The following is a 17,832-nucleotide window of genomic DNA, read 5'->3' as shown; positions in this document are numbered from 1 at the left end:
CTTTCCACGTTCAGCTCCAACAACCACTTCAGAACCATTGACATACTCAAACTTAACGGCTGACACACCATCTTGGCCTTGACCTATATACACCTTCTTAACACCATGGTAAGAACCATCGTCCCATGCAGTTCCTTCATCACTACCAAGTGCAGGTAGCTTCTTAGCAGAAGACAGTGGGGTTGAAGTAGTCAACGGGGAAAAGTAAGCCCCAAGAGAATGAAGATTGTCTCCGGCAAACCCATTAAAGCCAGTGATCTTCTTGTCTTGAACTTGGAGAGTGAATTGAGTACCATCATCGTATCCAATGACATCAGAANCGTTTGTCCGTTCTTGACATAGTTGAACTGAACGTATTGAATGCCGAGTCCACCTGCTCCGACCTGAATCTTGGTCACGGCATCATGTCCCGATCCATCGTCCCATTGGCTGCCTCCTTTCCCTCCTTGTGCTTCCACCTTTTGAGCCATCTTTTTTTTTTGCTTTTTACTAATATTACGAGTTACTGCAAAAACAAATTGTTAACTTCAACTATTAGCTAAAATTTAAAAAATTATATTATCACAAGAGATAGAGAGGAAAAGAGAGCTGACCTTCAAAGAGAGAGTAGACGGTGTTAGTGATCTATTCAAGTGAATTGAAGTGTCAATTTATTGACCTCTTCGAATAAGCCAACATAATTGACCAATAAATAATTTAAAATAATACTCCTCAAGATATTTATTCATCTCTTAGATCCGCATATAGAGAGATTATAGACTATAGATTAATTACTACAGTTCTAAATAATATTAATCTATAGTTTCGTGATCCACGAGGAATATTAAAATATTTTATCAAAAAAGCTATAAAATATTATTACACTTAAATATTTTTAACCAATTCATATTCTTATAAATATTCCAATTATATATTTTTTTAATATTTGTAAAGCCACAACCCAAGATAAAAGTGTTACGCAGGGTTTTATTTTGAGAAAAGACGAACAACTATATCATGGGTCCAGGAAAGTATAACTGTGTATTTTAAATAGTAATGAATACGTTAATACTTTAGTTTAAATTATGGCATATAGGATTAGCATCAGACATCATATATTATAAAATTTACAGAGAGTGTATTAACCGATTGTTACGAATAAAAAGAAAAAAGAGATATCAATCAATTATATTAAATGAGAAGTGAAAACGCCCATATTCAATCTCACCAAAATTTTACCATTATACCATTAATGAAATTGCCCTTCACGTTGAAATATTTTGCCCCTGGACGTAAAATTACCTATTTTTCGCATTAAAAATAAATCAAAAATCGGATTAGAAATAATCTAATTGCATAAAAAGTTAATTGCACAAATAGAATTTGCTAAATTAATCCCTAAATTTCCTGGAAAACATCCTTTTACAACTATAGTTCTGTTTTATACTATGAATTCTACAGATTTGAGATAATTAATGGGCTTAGATTGTTTATAGATTAATGGGCTTCTGCAGGAAAAAAAACCCGTAGACAATACACCTCCTCACTGGAAACCCTAAAAATATAGGTCATTCACAACTATAAATACAATCGATTGCTTTCACCATAACTCAACAAAGAAAAAAAAAAACCTCTTCTCTTGAATTTATAGTTTTATCAATTTCAATAATTCTTTAATCATGTTCTCAAATTTATATTTGTATTCCGATCTTGATGTTTTTTATGATTCATCGACTGATCCTATTTATTTTCCTGTTCATATAGTGGTTTCTTAGAAAGCAAGATCCAATAATCATAACGCTTTGGTTGTTGTTGGTTCACCTTACAAAAAGGTATAATATTGTGCTTTTTTGGTTGAGGTTTTACGTTTAATTCTTTAATCATGTTCTAAAAAAAAAACTCTCTTCTATTGAATTTATATTTTTATCAATTTCAATAATTCTTTCATCATGTTCTCAAATTTATATTTGTATTCCGATCTTGCTGTTTTTTATGATTATCGATTGATCCTATTTATTTTTCTGTTCATATAGTGGTTTCTTGGAAAGCAAGATCCAAAAATCATAAAGCTTTGGTTGTTGTTGGTTCACCTTACAAAAATGTATAATATTGTGCTTTTTTGTTGAGGTTTTACGTTTAATTCTTTAATCATGTTCACAAAAAAAATTATTTGTATTCCGAATTTCTATTTTTATGATTAATCGACTGATTCTTTTTATTTTCATGTTCGTATAGTGGTTTCTTGGAAAGCAAGATAAATAAATCATAAAGCTTTGGTTGTTGTTGGTTCACCTTACAAAAAAGGTATAATATTGTGCTTTTTTTGTTGAGGTTTTACGTTTAATTATTTAATCATCTTCCCAACATTTTTTATTTGTATTCCGATTTTCTGTTTTTATGATTAATCGACTCATTCTTTTTATTTTTTTTGTTCGTATAGTGGTTTCTTGGAAAGCAAATCCATAAATCATAAAGCTTTAGTTGTTGTTGGTTCACCTTTCAAAAAAGGTATAATAAATATGCTTTTTGATGAGGTTATAAATTTAATTTTTTTATTATGTTCTCAAAATTATAATAACATTCAAAAAAAAAAATTTCTTCAATCGAATATTTATAATATATTCTTATATTTATCTTCCATCTTTTTAAAAAAATATATTGCATATGGATCTTATTATTCTTTTATTTTCCTGTTAATGTAATAGATAATATCGATAAATAAATTTGTTTCTAATTAATATCAGGTATTATTTTATATAATCGGAATGATTAACGTGTTAAATTATTTCTATTATATATAATTTCTTTTTCATAAGTTGATTACACTTGGATTGCCATATTTGCAGGATAACTTTGATCGTTAATAACCATGTATATTTTTGGGAATATAGAAACGAAATTGTTTAATTTTTATCTTTAGCTTAAATTTCATGTAGATTATTTAAATAATCATGTTATATGAGAATTGATAATAATTCTATGTTTTAATTATTACTTTTCTTTATAAAAAAAAATATTGAACAGGTTAAACCTAAAGAATACTACAATGAGGATGGTCCTGAGGATGATGTTATGATTCCTTCGACGACTAGAACAACTAAATTCTCAGATTGGATTATATTCAATACACAAGCTCTTCAAGCCAAAGAAATCGCTTATGCTGAAATTTCAAGCCCATCTGTTTGGTATCATAAAGACATGATGTGGAAGCCAAGATCAAAGAGAAGACAATTTTTTCACCCTACAATATTCCTATAATATTTGTTTCTTTAATTTAATCTAATTTTTTAATTGTAACATTAAAGGTTATTTAATTTATTAACAATAGAATTATTTATTTTATGACTTTTGTATAATAGAATCTTAAATTTTTAATAAAGCTTGGATTTATGAAAATATTTATTTATAAAGGTTTCTGAAAAAGTTCTAATTTATTCTATAATAGATTAATAAATTATACATAAATGAATGACGAAATAATCGTGTATATAACTTCAAATTTTTGAAATTTGGTAAATTTAAGACGATAAATATATGTAAGAAAGTTCAGTGTGCATGTGCACGTTGTTAGCCGAAAGGTATCCGGAGCTTACTCTTTGTTTTTTATTTCGAAAAAAAGTTTAGTGTGCACGTTGTTAGCCGAAAGGTATCCGGAGCTTTCAACAAGCACCAGACGCCCAATTAAATCTAAAGATCATAACTAATATAGTTTGGTCAGTTACATATACATATTAGACAACTCAAATAACTGTTATATACCTTTATTTGTAAAAATCATACTGGCAAAGGATAAAATTTACGATTCAAATAAAATTTACAAATTTGAAATGATAAAGATGGAAATAACTATTGTTGAAAAATAAAATTATCATATCTCAGAAAATATATATATAAATATGTTATATATAATTACTTTAAATGGATGATTATTTGTATTTATTATAAACTTAAAGTGATAAAGATGGAAATAAATATATTTTGGTTAGTCTTTTATTTAGATTTTATATAATCGATAGATTAGGATGTAAGTAAGTATTGTTTAAATCAGTAAATTAACATATAGAAGAGATATATATGTTATATATTTACACATATCTATTATTATAAATACACAAATTTTATATTATTAAATAATTTTATATATTTAGGAATATATAGCAATCTCTTAGGTTATATATATAGACGTCGGTCAGAGCTTATGATTGATTACAAATCTCAAATATTTTCCAAGGTTCTTAAAAAATTCTTCATTCAATGCGTTTTAAAATCTAAATTTGATTATAATTACTGGTTTCGTTTAGTGCAGGTTATAATATGGTCATGTATTCTCTAACTGATCGTGTTTCACGTTTGAATCCTTCAAAATACGAATGGAAAAATCTTATTGTGATGATTACTTGGTCGGTAGGTTACATTTGCTCCATATTTTAAAATCTCCTGTAATTAACTTCTAATGTACTATGTACTATTTTGATATGAGTTTACGTCATTGGAAAAGTAACCAATGTTGGGTGATTCAATACTTGGGATCATATAAAAGATTCCATGGTTGCGAATAACGGAAATAATTATGAGCTTAGATCACAAACTGATCATATTCGTCAGTTGGTAAAGATGTGTACAAGGAATTTAAAGATGCCTGCTTTGCATTGGGATTATTGGATGACGACAAAGAATATATTTTAGCTATAAAAGAGGAAAGTACATGATGTTTTAAGCCGTTTTTAAGGAAGTTGTTTGTCATACTATTGCTTTCAAAAGGTATTTCAGTGCCTCTCGATCTCTGGGTCGCTACAAAAAATATATTATGCAAAGATATTTTGTATTTGCAAAGGAATCGTACGAACAACCAAAGTACATATATAGTTATTTTATATAAATATATATAAGAAAATTTTATGATATATTGGTGTACACAGACGTTTACGATTATTATTCTGATCATAAATATGTCAACTAAAATCAAAATACTCTATAATGCAGGTCTAATGTTAAGTCAGGATCAGATAACAAACTTATGTTTAGCTGAGATTGAAATGATTATGCGGTCTAATGGAAGCTCTCTGTCAACTATTGTGAATCCTAAACTAGACCAATCTATGATGAATAATAATGAGAATAGGCTTCTCATAGATGAGAGGAACTATAAACGTGCTGACCAAAGAGAGGATCACAACAAGTTGTTACGTATGCCAACCGATGAGCAAAAAAGTGTCTTCCTAGAAATTATTGATGTGAATTGAAACAATAGAGGTATATTTTTTGTTCATGGATTTGGTGGCACTGGAAAAACATTCTTGTGAAGTATTCTTGGCGCTGATATACGATCTAGGGGTGATATTGTTCTTAATGTTGCATCAAATGGTATACCTGCTTTACTTATGAAAGGTGGTAGGACAGCTCATTCTAGATTTGGTATATCCATCAATGTGGACGAATATACAACGTGTTCGATAGATGGTCAATCCTATATTGCCGAGTTGATTAGAGAAGCAAAGCTCATTATATGGGATGAGTCTCCAATGATGAACATATTTTGTTTTGAAACGTTGGATAGGAGTTTGCGAGATATTATGAAGTGTGATCGAGTTTGCAAAGCTCATACAATTGTCATCAGATTTTCAGTTTTTTCCCCTTAATAATATTACTTTTTTCATATCAATATCTAAGTGTTAAGTTTTTAAAAATGAAAACGTGAAAACATCTTCAATATGTTAACATAAATTGTATTTTGTACATGCAAGTGTGAAAAACCTTATATTAAAACTGTATTTATTTATATAATATTAGAATTTTTAATAATCAGACTAAATGTGAGAAACTAAAAAGATTAAGACGCAACGTTTAGTCGTGACTCTTTGTATTCTTACAAATCAAAAATCCCCTTTTTGTTTTCGATAAAAGAGAAGATTCAAGTAAAAACCTAATTTGAGAAAATCATGAGGTTCGATTATATTGCTGATCTGCTACCCGGAAGAACTAATTGGTGTATCAATGCCAAGGTCTTACATTCTTGGAGAGTCAGAGAGTTCTTTACAAAACGAGTTCTGCTTCTTGTGGATGTAAAAGTTAGGGTTGTTAGTTGAATGATTTTTACTTAAATTTCAAGTTCTAACAGTTATTGTATATAAGACTTCTTACAAAATTGTTGTTAAACTGTGAAGGTGACAAAATTGAAGCTCTTTATTTACCCGATACACTCGCTAAACTCCCGAAATATATCGACGATGGTGAGTGGTACAATATTAGAAATTTCAAAGTGATCAATCCAACCATGGAGGAGAGGAATACTCATCATCCTTATCAGATTAAATTTACGGATGATACCAATATGACGCTGCTCGAATCATTGAGTCCTAAGAATTACTTTCGGTTCGAGGATTTGGATGACATATATCGTGGAAGAATATATCATCCCATCTCTTTCGGTAAGTATTTCTTTAATTGATTTTATATTATTTTGGTACAATCCGTCAATATAGTTAATTGGTATCTTTGTATTCGAAAAACTAGATTCTTTTTAGGATTTATGAAACTTTGTGTATTGGTCCTTCTCATAGAAAAGTACGACTTAAACTTTACCAAAAATAGATTAGCAACATTTTGGAAACCTAAATTCTGTCTTTTTCCCAAATTAGATGTTTGTGCGTGTATAATGGATGTGGAAGATAGAAGAAAGTCTGCGAGTGTCATTGATATTAATAAAGTTGTTCTCATGTTGTTGAATGGCAAGTAAAAAGATATTTACTCTACCTTAAAGACAGTTACGTTTTAGAGTTGTCTCTGTTAAGATTTTTATTTATTTGATAAACATGTAGGTGTGAGACTGTGAAGTGTCGTCTCAAAGACAACTACGCTTCTCAATTCATGACCGTATGGCAATCAAGCGGGTGCCATCTCATATACAAATCCGAACCTGTGTTATGTGTAATGCGGTTTATGAGGGTGGGAGAATATGAAGGTATGTAACATAAATTAGTTCTGATATAATCATCATAAGGTAACCAATATATTCACTTTAAATTATAAATGTCTGTAGGTGCACCGTGTCTTGAAAACACTTTGGCCTCTTCGAAGATCTTCATAAAACCAGAGTTTGAAGGACTGGAGCATCACCAGACTATGTAAGATGTAATTATGTATATTAAAACAAGTTTTGTATGATGTTAAAGTAAAATTTCTTAAAACATTTTATATATTTACAGGTCTGAATTTGCTGGACGTTATTACATAAACCATGTGATGAAGCAACAAGGTGAAAGCTCAGACACTCAAATGTAAAGAATGGGATGTTGGCCGTTTATTTTTACTCATTTTGAATGTCTATAAAATTTAGTATGTTTGTATTAACCGCTACTTGAAATCCAACTTTGTATTACTCTCATCTTTATTTTGTAATTGAGATAATACATTATATTATTGAACTATTGGAAATTGCTTACGCTTTTAAAAATTTTGAATTTACTTGTTGAATTTCAATATCTGTTTACTACAGTTTAGTTGTTTATTTAAAAGACTCAATTAATATTTCACATTAAGAGTATTATTTATCTTTAGTAAGATAAACCTTTATGTATATATGCAAACACAAAAAGTACTTAACAATCCAATAAAACATTTTAAACTTTTTCAAAAGATAAAATACTATGTTTAAATATGTCAATTATTACATGTTAAATCAGAAAAATAACATATCATGAAGTAACAAAACTGTTGTTGTTAAAATCCTATTACCGCGCTTAAAGCGCGGGTACCTCCCTAGTTATATTATTAAAAATAATTCACTATATCAATTATATTATACACGAATAATTAATAGGAAAGGGTTCAAGTTGCAATTTTATAAGTTTGAATTGTGGAATTAGTGACCTTTAATAGGAGTCTAATTGGTTGACGATTGGTAATTATTGTATGAATATTGAACATGAATCTGAAACACTATACTATAAGGCAATACCAAAATAAATCATTGAATAGAGTCAAATGGTAGTTATATAAATATAACACAATTTTTGTATCCTGCAATCTAGTAACAAGAACCAGATCATATGGATCTAGCCATCTCTACTGTAAGCAATATTGAAATTCTAATTGAAAACAAGAGGTATACTCCATAAACCCCTTTTTTGGGTTCAATGTCATAGTTAGTTTTAGAAAAAATTCTTAAGAAAAATTACGAAGCCTTCTTAATTCGAAATTACTTTTTGTGACATCCACAATGTTAAGCACCTTCAAAACGTTTTATTACGTGTAAACGTTTTGACTTTTGAGTAAAATAGATAGTTTTCACTGATATAACATGTTCATTTGGATTATGTACCACAAACAGAAAAAAAAAACAGAGCATTGAAAAAAAAAACAGAGAATAGTGAATATTTGATCCAGAGAAAATCAAATCAATGGAGGAAAGAGAAATACTAATAGTAATCTCTATTATCCATCCACATTAAAATCTCATATCTCATTGAAAACATATATATTGAATTATTGATACATCTTAAACATACTATAAGGAATGAGGGCCCTAATATTTTATGATGTGAGCCTTGACACAATCAACTTTTTCTACAAGGAGATGGGTCGGTCCAACTTATTCTTTTGATTTGTTTTTATGAACCGGCAAATGTTTAACGTCGATTTATCTCCTCCACAACTGCCTTTGATTAGCTATAGGTTTCGTATATACAATTGATTTCTTTTATGAATGAACCATGCATGGGACTATAAGAGTGAACGCATTTCAAAATTTTCAGCACATTTTTAATGGTATTTAGTTTTTTTTTAACAGAAAAAAGTTTTCAACGCAATCAGCGTTATTCATTTTGAATTTGGATTTTTTTTTTGACTCACGATTTTAATCTTTTACTTTTGAAACTAATTCTCGCTGTTTTTTTTTTTGAAGAAAATAAGCAATTTATTGGATAAAATATGTAACATGAAACAAACATTTCTTATTAGAAAAACACATGAAACAAATATATAGAAGGAAACGGACAAGCTGACAAAGGATCGTATGGTACCGGTCTCGACCCTTACTTATTGCACACCACACACAAACACACACACAATCACAAACGAACATCATCAAACAGCGTTTTAAATAAAAGCATGATGAGATTCAATTCCGAAAAAGAAGAGATCATCAAACCGGTCATTGGTTGGAGCTTTCCCAGCATGCATCACAAGTCCTTTCTTACCACGAATGGTTCCAAATGTGGAGGCTGTCCATCCTCTGCTACTCGGAGTCTCCTCCTCTTCACAAAACTTATCCACCCTCTCCCACTTTAACGTCTCTGTATTCAGCGCAAAAGTCCCATCGGCCAATTGACCTGGACCAACGTGACCTTGTGGGTCCATCGCAACCTCACCTCCAAACAACAGAATGTGTTTCCCAACAGCCGCACTAGCGAATACACTCCTTACTGAAGGCTTCTCACCAAACGTTTCCACTTGTGTCCACTTGTCTTGAACAGGATCATAGTAATGAACATCATCTAATTCGCATCCGTTGAATCCATACACAACCCATACCTTCCCTTGCACCACTTCGAGTCCTGCTCCTCCTCTAATGCTAAAGTTATCTCCTGGAGTCGCACACTGCACCCACTTCTTATCAGCGATGTTGTAAGCATCTAGTGTCTTGATCCGCTCCGTTGCACTCACTCCACCGAAAACGTAAACGTTGTTCTTATCGGCTGCCATCGAGTGGAAACTACGAGGAGTGGGACCTCTTTCCACCGGAGTTACCAATTTCCACTCGTTCTTGGTCGTGTCAAATGAGTAGAAACCATTATAATTCCGTGAAGCGTCTCGACCTCCGAAGACATAGAGGGTTGTTCCTACTGCAACCATACGAACACCTAAGCAAGAGAGGTGAGGAACGTCTCCCGTGGCTGGACAAATGGACCAAGTATGGGTCTTGAGGTCAAAGACGTAAAGGTATTTGTCGATGGGCTGATTTGGTGTGAACTCCCCACCAAAGGCGTAAATCTTGTTACCTACTTGTGCTATGCCATGCGAGCATCTTAGGCCTGGACATTTTCCTTTTTGCTCCACCTTAGAATTAATCAATATTAATATTTGTTAATTATTTATTAGAATGGGATTCTAATTATTGAACTAGCTCCCATAATGATGAGATAAAACTAATGAAAATATAAATGTAAAACAGTCATGAAAAAATCAATTTTTTGTTTGTTGGCCTAAGAGATTACTACCTTTGTCCACTTTCCACTCAATTTTGGAGTGCACGATGAAGAAACATAGGCCCCGAGGGCGTATAGGAAGTCGTTGGTCGAACGTCAGTGAAACCCAACGATTTTTCCACCGTGAAGCACAAACTTTGTCCCCGGTCTGCTTTCGATAGGCTGAGAGGTTTTGCCTTTAAAAGTCTTGAATGAAAGAAATGTGATCATTTCTGTGGGCATATCATTAACTATCTGACGGTAGCCTTCCACATAGACGATGTAGTCATCAACATCAATCTCAAACTGCAAAGAGAAAACAAACAATTTCAATGCGAGAACTAATCAACAAAAGACCCTCTTAGCCAGTCACAACATAGATAAATTTAGGGTATGTTGGCATTTTAGTACATTTTGGAAACTTAATTAGTGTTTTAGTACAAACACTATTTATAATTGGCAAAATAAGTGAGAGAGTGTTTGTGTGTGAGTGTGTGTGAGATAGGAGAGTTATGTAGGACCCATTTGTGAGATTGAAAAATTAGGATAATTATTTAAATAGTTGTTAATATAATCTTTTTTGGAAAACTTTTCAGATACAAAAAAATCTATATTTTTTTCTTTATAATTTGATATGCATTTTGTTTAATATTTTTTAAATATATTCTATACATCTTTTTTACCCGTACACTTTATTAAGTGTACGGATGTCTGTACACATTATTAAGTGTACGAATGTCTGTACACCTTATTAAATGTACGGATATATGCATATCTTATTCAGTGTACAGATGTCTCTATACATTATTAAGTGTATAGATGTAATGTTTACACTTAGTAATGTGTAGAAACATGTGTACACTTAATAAGGTGTGCAGATATCTGTACATTTAATAAGGTGTACAGACATCCGTACACTAAATTATGTGTACGGATACAAAATTTGTAAAAAAATATTTAATATTATCAAATAAAATCATCAAACAAAATACATATCAATTATAAAGAACAAAATATAGATTTTTATATATTTGAATTTTTGTTTTTTTTTTAAAAACATATTACCAAAATATTTGAATAAATATATTTTTCCTTCATTTCTCTTTCTCTCTCACAATTCTATCTCACAAGTGGGATCCTGACTATTTTTCCAATTATAAATAGTACATGTACTACGTTTCTAATTAAGTTTGAAAAATGTACTAAAATGCCAATAATCCCATAAATTTAGTACCTCATCAACTCCTAGCAAAGTCTTCTTTCCATGTTCATCTCCAACAACCACTTTAGAACTATTGGCATACTCAAACTTGATGAATGCTATACCAGTTTGGGCCTTCCCTACATATACTTTTCTAACATCTTGGTGAGCACCATCATCCCATACATCTCCCATCTCACCACCTTGTGCTTCTAGCTTTTTGATAGCTGGAGTCAACGGAGTTAAGTGAGCACCAAGAGAATGAAGACTGTCTCCGACAAAGTCAACGATCTTCTTGACGTCTACTTCCACATTGAGTGCCATCTCTTTTGCTTGCAATTTAGTCTTACGAAATGTTAACCTGTAATGATGAACATATTTAACAAGATGCTATACGAACTACGATCATATGATATAGAGAGGGGAAGGGAGATGATGAGAGAGCTGACCTGAGACTGAGAGTAAAGTAATTAATGATTGGTGATGTGATCCAGTTTCGGATATTGCATGGGTATTTATTGGCACATGGACGAACATGCTGAAATATTTTTCGAAATATACTATTCTCTCGTGACCCGCGAGGGATTAAATGAAATACGAAACTTTTTTCACGATACAGCAGTACACATGTTATGCCAACTCACGTATGTTTTTTTTTCTACTCGTCTTACTAATTAACAGATTGTATGTAACAAATTGATATACATGTACAAAGAATAGATTTATAGTCATGTTTAAGTTTAAAAACAAATTAGGTCTTATATTAAATGCCTGAATATTTTTTTTCTAGAAGTAAATAAACTTCGACAAACTCAATATTTTTGGTACAGAAAGTAACTGATTCCACCTTCTATTTTTATTAATAAAATTCAATTTAAACAACGATTAGCTATATATACCAAATGTCTTTTTTTTTTGGTTAAAATATATATTCCAAATGGTACTCGTTTATTTTACTTTTTTGTATGCAAAGGAGGAAATGCGTCATATCGACAAACTCAATATATTTGGTACATAAAGTAACTGATTCCACCTTCTATATTTATTAATAAAATTCAATTTAAACTACAATTAAACTATATATTCCAAATGTTTTTTTTTGTTAAAATATACTCCCTCTGTATCATAATACTTGATGTTCTAGGATTTTTTCTTGTATCATAATACTTGATTTTCTAGAGTATTTAATATATTCTTATTTTCAAAATCAACTAACTATTTAATGATTTTGCTTTTACTATAAATAAACTATTAAATTAATCCATTTGTTCTAAGCATAAAAAAAAAGCACACATTTATATACATCATTTATTGTTTTGGATTAATCATTTGTAGTGTTTAGATGACATTAATTATTTTCTTAATCCTAGTGAAAATCTTAAAACATCAAGTATTTTGATACAGAGGGAGTATATTCCAAATGGTACTCGTTTATTTTACTTTTGTATGCAAAGGAGGAAATGCGTCATATCGACAAATTCAAATATTTTTGGTATAGAAAATAACTGATTCTTCTTCTATATTTATTAATAAAATTCAATTTAAACTACAATTAAACTATATATTCCAAATGTTTTTTTTGTTAAAATATATATTTCAAATGGTACTCGTTTATTTTACTTTTGTATGCAAAGGAGGAAATGCGTCATATTCCCAATCTATATGTTAAATTATTTATATTTTACCGACTAAAATAATGACCCGCGTGGTTACTTATATATATTTTTTAAGTTTTATGCGTACCTCACGTTTTAAGCAACCCGTTTAGTAGCTGAAGTACGGCATCATCTTTGGAACAATAACTAAGCAACGTAACCCTTAGTTTATTAGTTGTAGTTTACTTGATTAAGTAAAACAAAATATTCTGTCTTTTGCTAATAGATTAATGTTCTGGAACTTTTTTGTACATAAAAGCTGATATTGCAGATTTAAAAACTGCAATTATTTTTCCGCTTTATGCTTTTCTTCACATCAGGTGTTAAACAATAATTAATTATTTTTTGAGCCTGAGTAAAATATAAAAATAAAATAAAAAATAGTTCATCTCTTCCTAACTATAATTTTTTTGGGAGACTTTATTTCAAAATATAAGATGTTTTCACATAGCCATAAAACAAATAATAATAAAATGATATATCTTATTGTTTGATTTGAGTATTTTTAAAAAAATATATTTTTTTTAATTATAGAAATAAGATATTTTAACAAACTACAATTTTTTTTATTATACTAAAAAAAACAATAAATCCGCCACTGTTCGATCACCAATCCTCCAATATCCGACCACGAAGATTATAATCGCCTTGCTAAACTTGTTGGCGTCGACTCGATTTACTCCAAATAAGGCCTAATTTCAAGTTTGGTCAAATTTTTGACAAAAAGTTACAGTGGAGTCAGTTAGGGGGTTGTCTAGTAGAGTAAATGAATAATTAGGACTCTGTAAAGGAGATAGATATGAGTCATTTGACACACTCTGAATAGAAGAAAGTCTCATTATAAAATTCAATGATTAAGGCTTTTCAAAGAATAAAAAAATCAAACTAAATCGTGTTTAGATAGAAACAAATCAAATTGGACCACAAGATTTGTGTATTCTTTTTTTTTATTTTTGACATCAATGCAGTAAATATTTTTTTTTTAATAACAGCTAGCTGATCTTATACCGAAAAGACAAGGTCTTCGTCATGGACTAAGAGTTCTTCGTCATGGACTAAGAATTTGATACAAAAAGGAATTTAAAAATGAGAAACAAACAAATCATTTCACTAAACAGTCTCTAACTCTGTTTGTCTCACTAAGAATCCAATGGAAAAGAATTGAGTAAAACTTTCCATTCTAAAAGTTGATTTCCCTAATCCAATTGTGATAACGGAAATGCAGTCTATGTGTATAATGCCATCCTAATAAATCTAGACAAGGAGTTGGACTCAAACGAAGATTCAGAATATGAGAAATATATATTTCAATCACATCCATACGAACGATTGAAATATTCAACGGATTTCATGTGAGTAATATTCAACGGATTTCGTTTAATGAACCTACGCGGTTTAGTTAGCAACCATAATTCAAAAATTAATTAAAATGTTTATCCTACCAGGAAAACAGAATAAACTCAATTAAAAATAATAGTGGTTTGTCTTTTCCCTCTAATTATCTTTTTTTTTTTGAACAATCTAAGACTCGTTACCTGGAGCTTAGGACTCTCTTTTTCATTTAGAGAGTTTTCCTCCTCTGTTGAAGAAGCTGAAGTATACCAGGAAAATCTTTGTTTTCGCCGGATTTGATCATATCTTTCTATTTATTTCGCAATATTTACTAAATCTTTGAAGATTACGCGACAAGGTTAACCTAGTTCTTCTGCTACACCACGCCGCCAGAAGAAGAACCTCAGGTTTACACTCGAAATCTAGGGTTGGTTACGTGTGGAAAAACTTATGGAGTACATTTTGGACAAAGCTCTGCAAGAGATGTCGCTTGATGATGACCAGCCGATTGTTCTACAAGATCTCCCTCAGTTTAGCTCTTGCGTTCGAAACGAACGTAGTATCATAGGGAAGCTTCTCTGTCCAGAAAATCAGAAGATGTCTAGTCTGATTCATGAAATGCCACAGATGTGGCGGGTCTACAACAGGGCAAGGGGTATTGCTTTACCCAATGATAGGTTCCAGTTCATATTTGACTCTGAGTCAGATCTCTCCACGGTACTGGAAACTGGTGCCTGGACTTTCAATGACTGGAGTGTCGTCACTTTGGAGAGATGGGTGGAAAAGCCACTAGAAGACTATTTGAAGGTCCTACCGATATGGATCCGACTGAGAAACATTCCGGTGAACTATAATACATCGGATACCATCAAGGAAATTGTAGGGCGGATCGGGCGAGTCACACATGTGGCTTTTGACCCTCTAAAACCCTTGAGTAAAGGATACGTCAAGGTTCGTATCTTGTTTGATGTGAGTAGACCATTGAAGAACTCTCGAGAGTTCCAACTCCCATCAGGTGAAACGGTTGCTATTGGAATTGAATATGAAAGGATCAGACGTCAATGCTATCAGTGCCAGAGACTTACGCATGACAAGGAGAGATGTCCGTTTAATCCTGTGAACCAGCAAGTGCTTGCTACGGGAGGGATTAAGGGTGCAACTCTTGTTCCAAGTCGGCTAATCCCGAAGATCAGCAAAGATGATCCTCTGCTTGGCGTCTTAACGGACGCGGATGTGGGCATTGATCCAACTACAAGTAAACCAAAAATAGCTAAACCTGTATTGGATGAGATGCGTCAGTATCTTTCGGTTGCTGACCTCCAGTTGAAGAAGGTCCATATTGAGAGAGTACGTCAATCTGTGTGGAATTTGGAGGGTGATACTGATGGTCAATAACGACTCCTTCGCCTGGAGGCACCTCCAACTTTGACTACGAATATGGACAAGGGGAAGGGTCTAGTCTTTAACTTTGAAGGGGTTAGATCTGATGCAACCTCTAGAGAAGCACATTCAGCCCCAGCTTTGAGATCAGAGAGTGCTTTAGACCGATTAGCCTTTCCAAACCATTTATCTGTTGTGTCATATGCTACAACTTCAGCGGTAGGCTTGAGATCTACGGAAGTGAGAGATAATTTCTCTACTGGTACTACCGGATCCAAGCCTAAACAAGTGAAGAAACGACGCCGCCCAAACAAGTGGATACTTAAGGCTCAAGCTATCCAGAGTAGACCTGTGCCTGCATTAGATAATGATGAGATACTTTCTTCAAAACGAAAAGCTGTAGATGAGGCTTTAATATCATCAAAACAGGCCAAGCGTGGTGATGATACGGTGGTTCCCCCTGAGGAACCGCCGATGCAAGTATAAGTTTTATGAGCTGGAATTGTTAAGGATTGGGGGGCACCTTGACAATTCCTACTTTTCGGGAGATGAGGCGTACACATTTCCCAGATTTTCTGTTCCTCCTAGAGACAAAAAAACTCCAGTTCGTACGTGGTGAATCTACAGAAGTTATTAGGATATGAGAACTCACACATAGTCGATCCAGTAGGCCTAAGTGGCGGTTTGGCTCTGTTTTGGAAATTGACTTATGGAGTGTGAGTTTTGAGGTCGGATACAAGGATAATTGATGTGGAGGTTAAGTTAGGAACAATCACCTTTTTTATTTCTTGTGTGTATGGAGATCCAGTTTATCAACAAAGGCGGATAGTATGGGATAGTTTGATCTCTATTGGTACAACAAGAGATGATCCCTGGCTGGTTCTGGGAGATCTTAATGAAATGGTTGACAACACGGAGAAACTTGGGGGACCAGCACGGTCGGAATCATCTTTCTATCCGTTTAGGAATATGATATCAGATTGTCGTCTACGGGAGGTGCCTAGTATTGGTAACAAGTTTTCGTGGGCAGAGGAACGCAACAAGATGTGGATACAATGTTGTCTAGACAGAGCCTTGGGAAATGTAGCTTGGTTTCATCTTTTCCCATGAGTTCAGGTTGAGTTTTTAGAGAGGATTGGCTCTGACCATCGTCCTCTTTTTCTACGGTTCATCGGTGGCACTAATACTAACAAAGGCCGATTTATGTTCCAAAAGCGATGGACGTCTAAACCAGATTTTGTTCAGATAGTGAGGGATGGTTGGTCTAAAGGTGATGATCGATGACCACAATCTGTGTTAGATCAAATTGCGACTTGTAGAGAGGCTATTTCGACGTGGAAAAAATCAACACAACAAAATTCTAAAGAGAACATTGCCTCCTTTCGCATACAGCTGGATATAGAAAGTGCTAAGGCACAGCCGGATCTTCATCTTATGAAGAATCTACGGTGGAAATTACCTGAAGCATACAGAGCAGATGAGTTATTCTGGGAACAACAAAGTCGTGAGAAGTGGATGCAGAAGGGTGACCATAACACTCGATTCTTTCACGGAAGCGTACAACGTCGACGAGTCCAAAACAGAATCCTATCCATTTTAGACCAAGATGGTGTGGAGCAATTTACAGAAGGGTCTAAAGGTGAGATAGCAGTGTCATATTTTCGTAATATGTTCTCTACTTCAAACCCTGAGACGATAGCGCAGGCTCTTGACGGTATGAACTCTCGAGTTACGGAGCAGATGAATAACGAGTTGATAAAACTACCTTCTAGTGAGGAGATCAAAGTTGCAGCTTTTAGCATTCAAGGAGATAAAACACCAGGTGCAGACGGTATGACAAGGCGTTTTTATCAAGAATATTGGGATATTGTTGGCTCTCAAGTGATTGAGGAGGTCCAACAATTTTTTGAATCTGGTTCCCTCCAACCGGAACGGAACTATAAACAGATTTGTCTAATCCCAAAAAAGACCACTCTAGAGAAAATGACTGACTTGAGACCCATTAGCTTATGCTCGGTGTTATACAAGATTGTCGCCAAAGTATTATGTGCTCGACTCAAGCATTTTCTTCCCATGATTGTCTCGGATACTCAAGGTGCGT

The 17,832-nt window shown here is 32.8% G+C and overlaps 1 protein-coding gene and 1 pseudogene across 1 annotated transcript in view; both read right to left on the bottom strand.

Moving 5' to 3' along the window:
* Positions 1-17,832, bottom strand: part of LOC104745975 (nitrile-specifier protein 1-like) — a 30,576-nt gene that overhangs the window by 4,560 nt on the left and 8,184 nt on the right. The gene's annotated exons all lie outside the window — the stretch shown is intronic.
* On the bottom strand, positions 8,911-11,923 carry LOC104745974 (annotated as a pseudogene).

This window comes from Camelina sativa, chromosome 15 (genome assembly GCF_000633955.1).
Source record: "Camelina sativa cultivar DH55 chromosome 15, Cs, whole genome shotgun sequence".
NCBI classification, from domain to species: Eukaryota; Viridiplantae; Streptophyta; class Magnoliopsida; order Brassicales; family Brassicaceae; genus Camelina; species Camelina sativa.
Note: the sequence above shows the minus strand (reverse complement) of the source record. Positions and strands in the feature narration are given on the sequence as shown.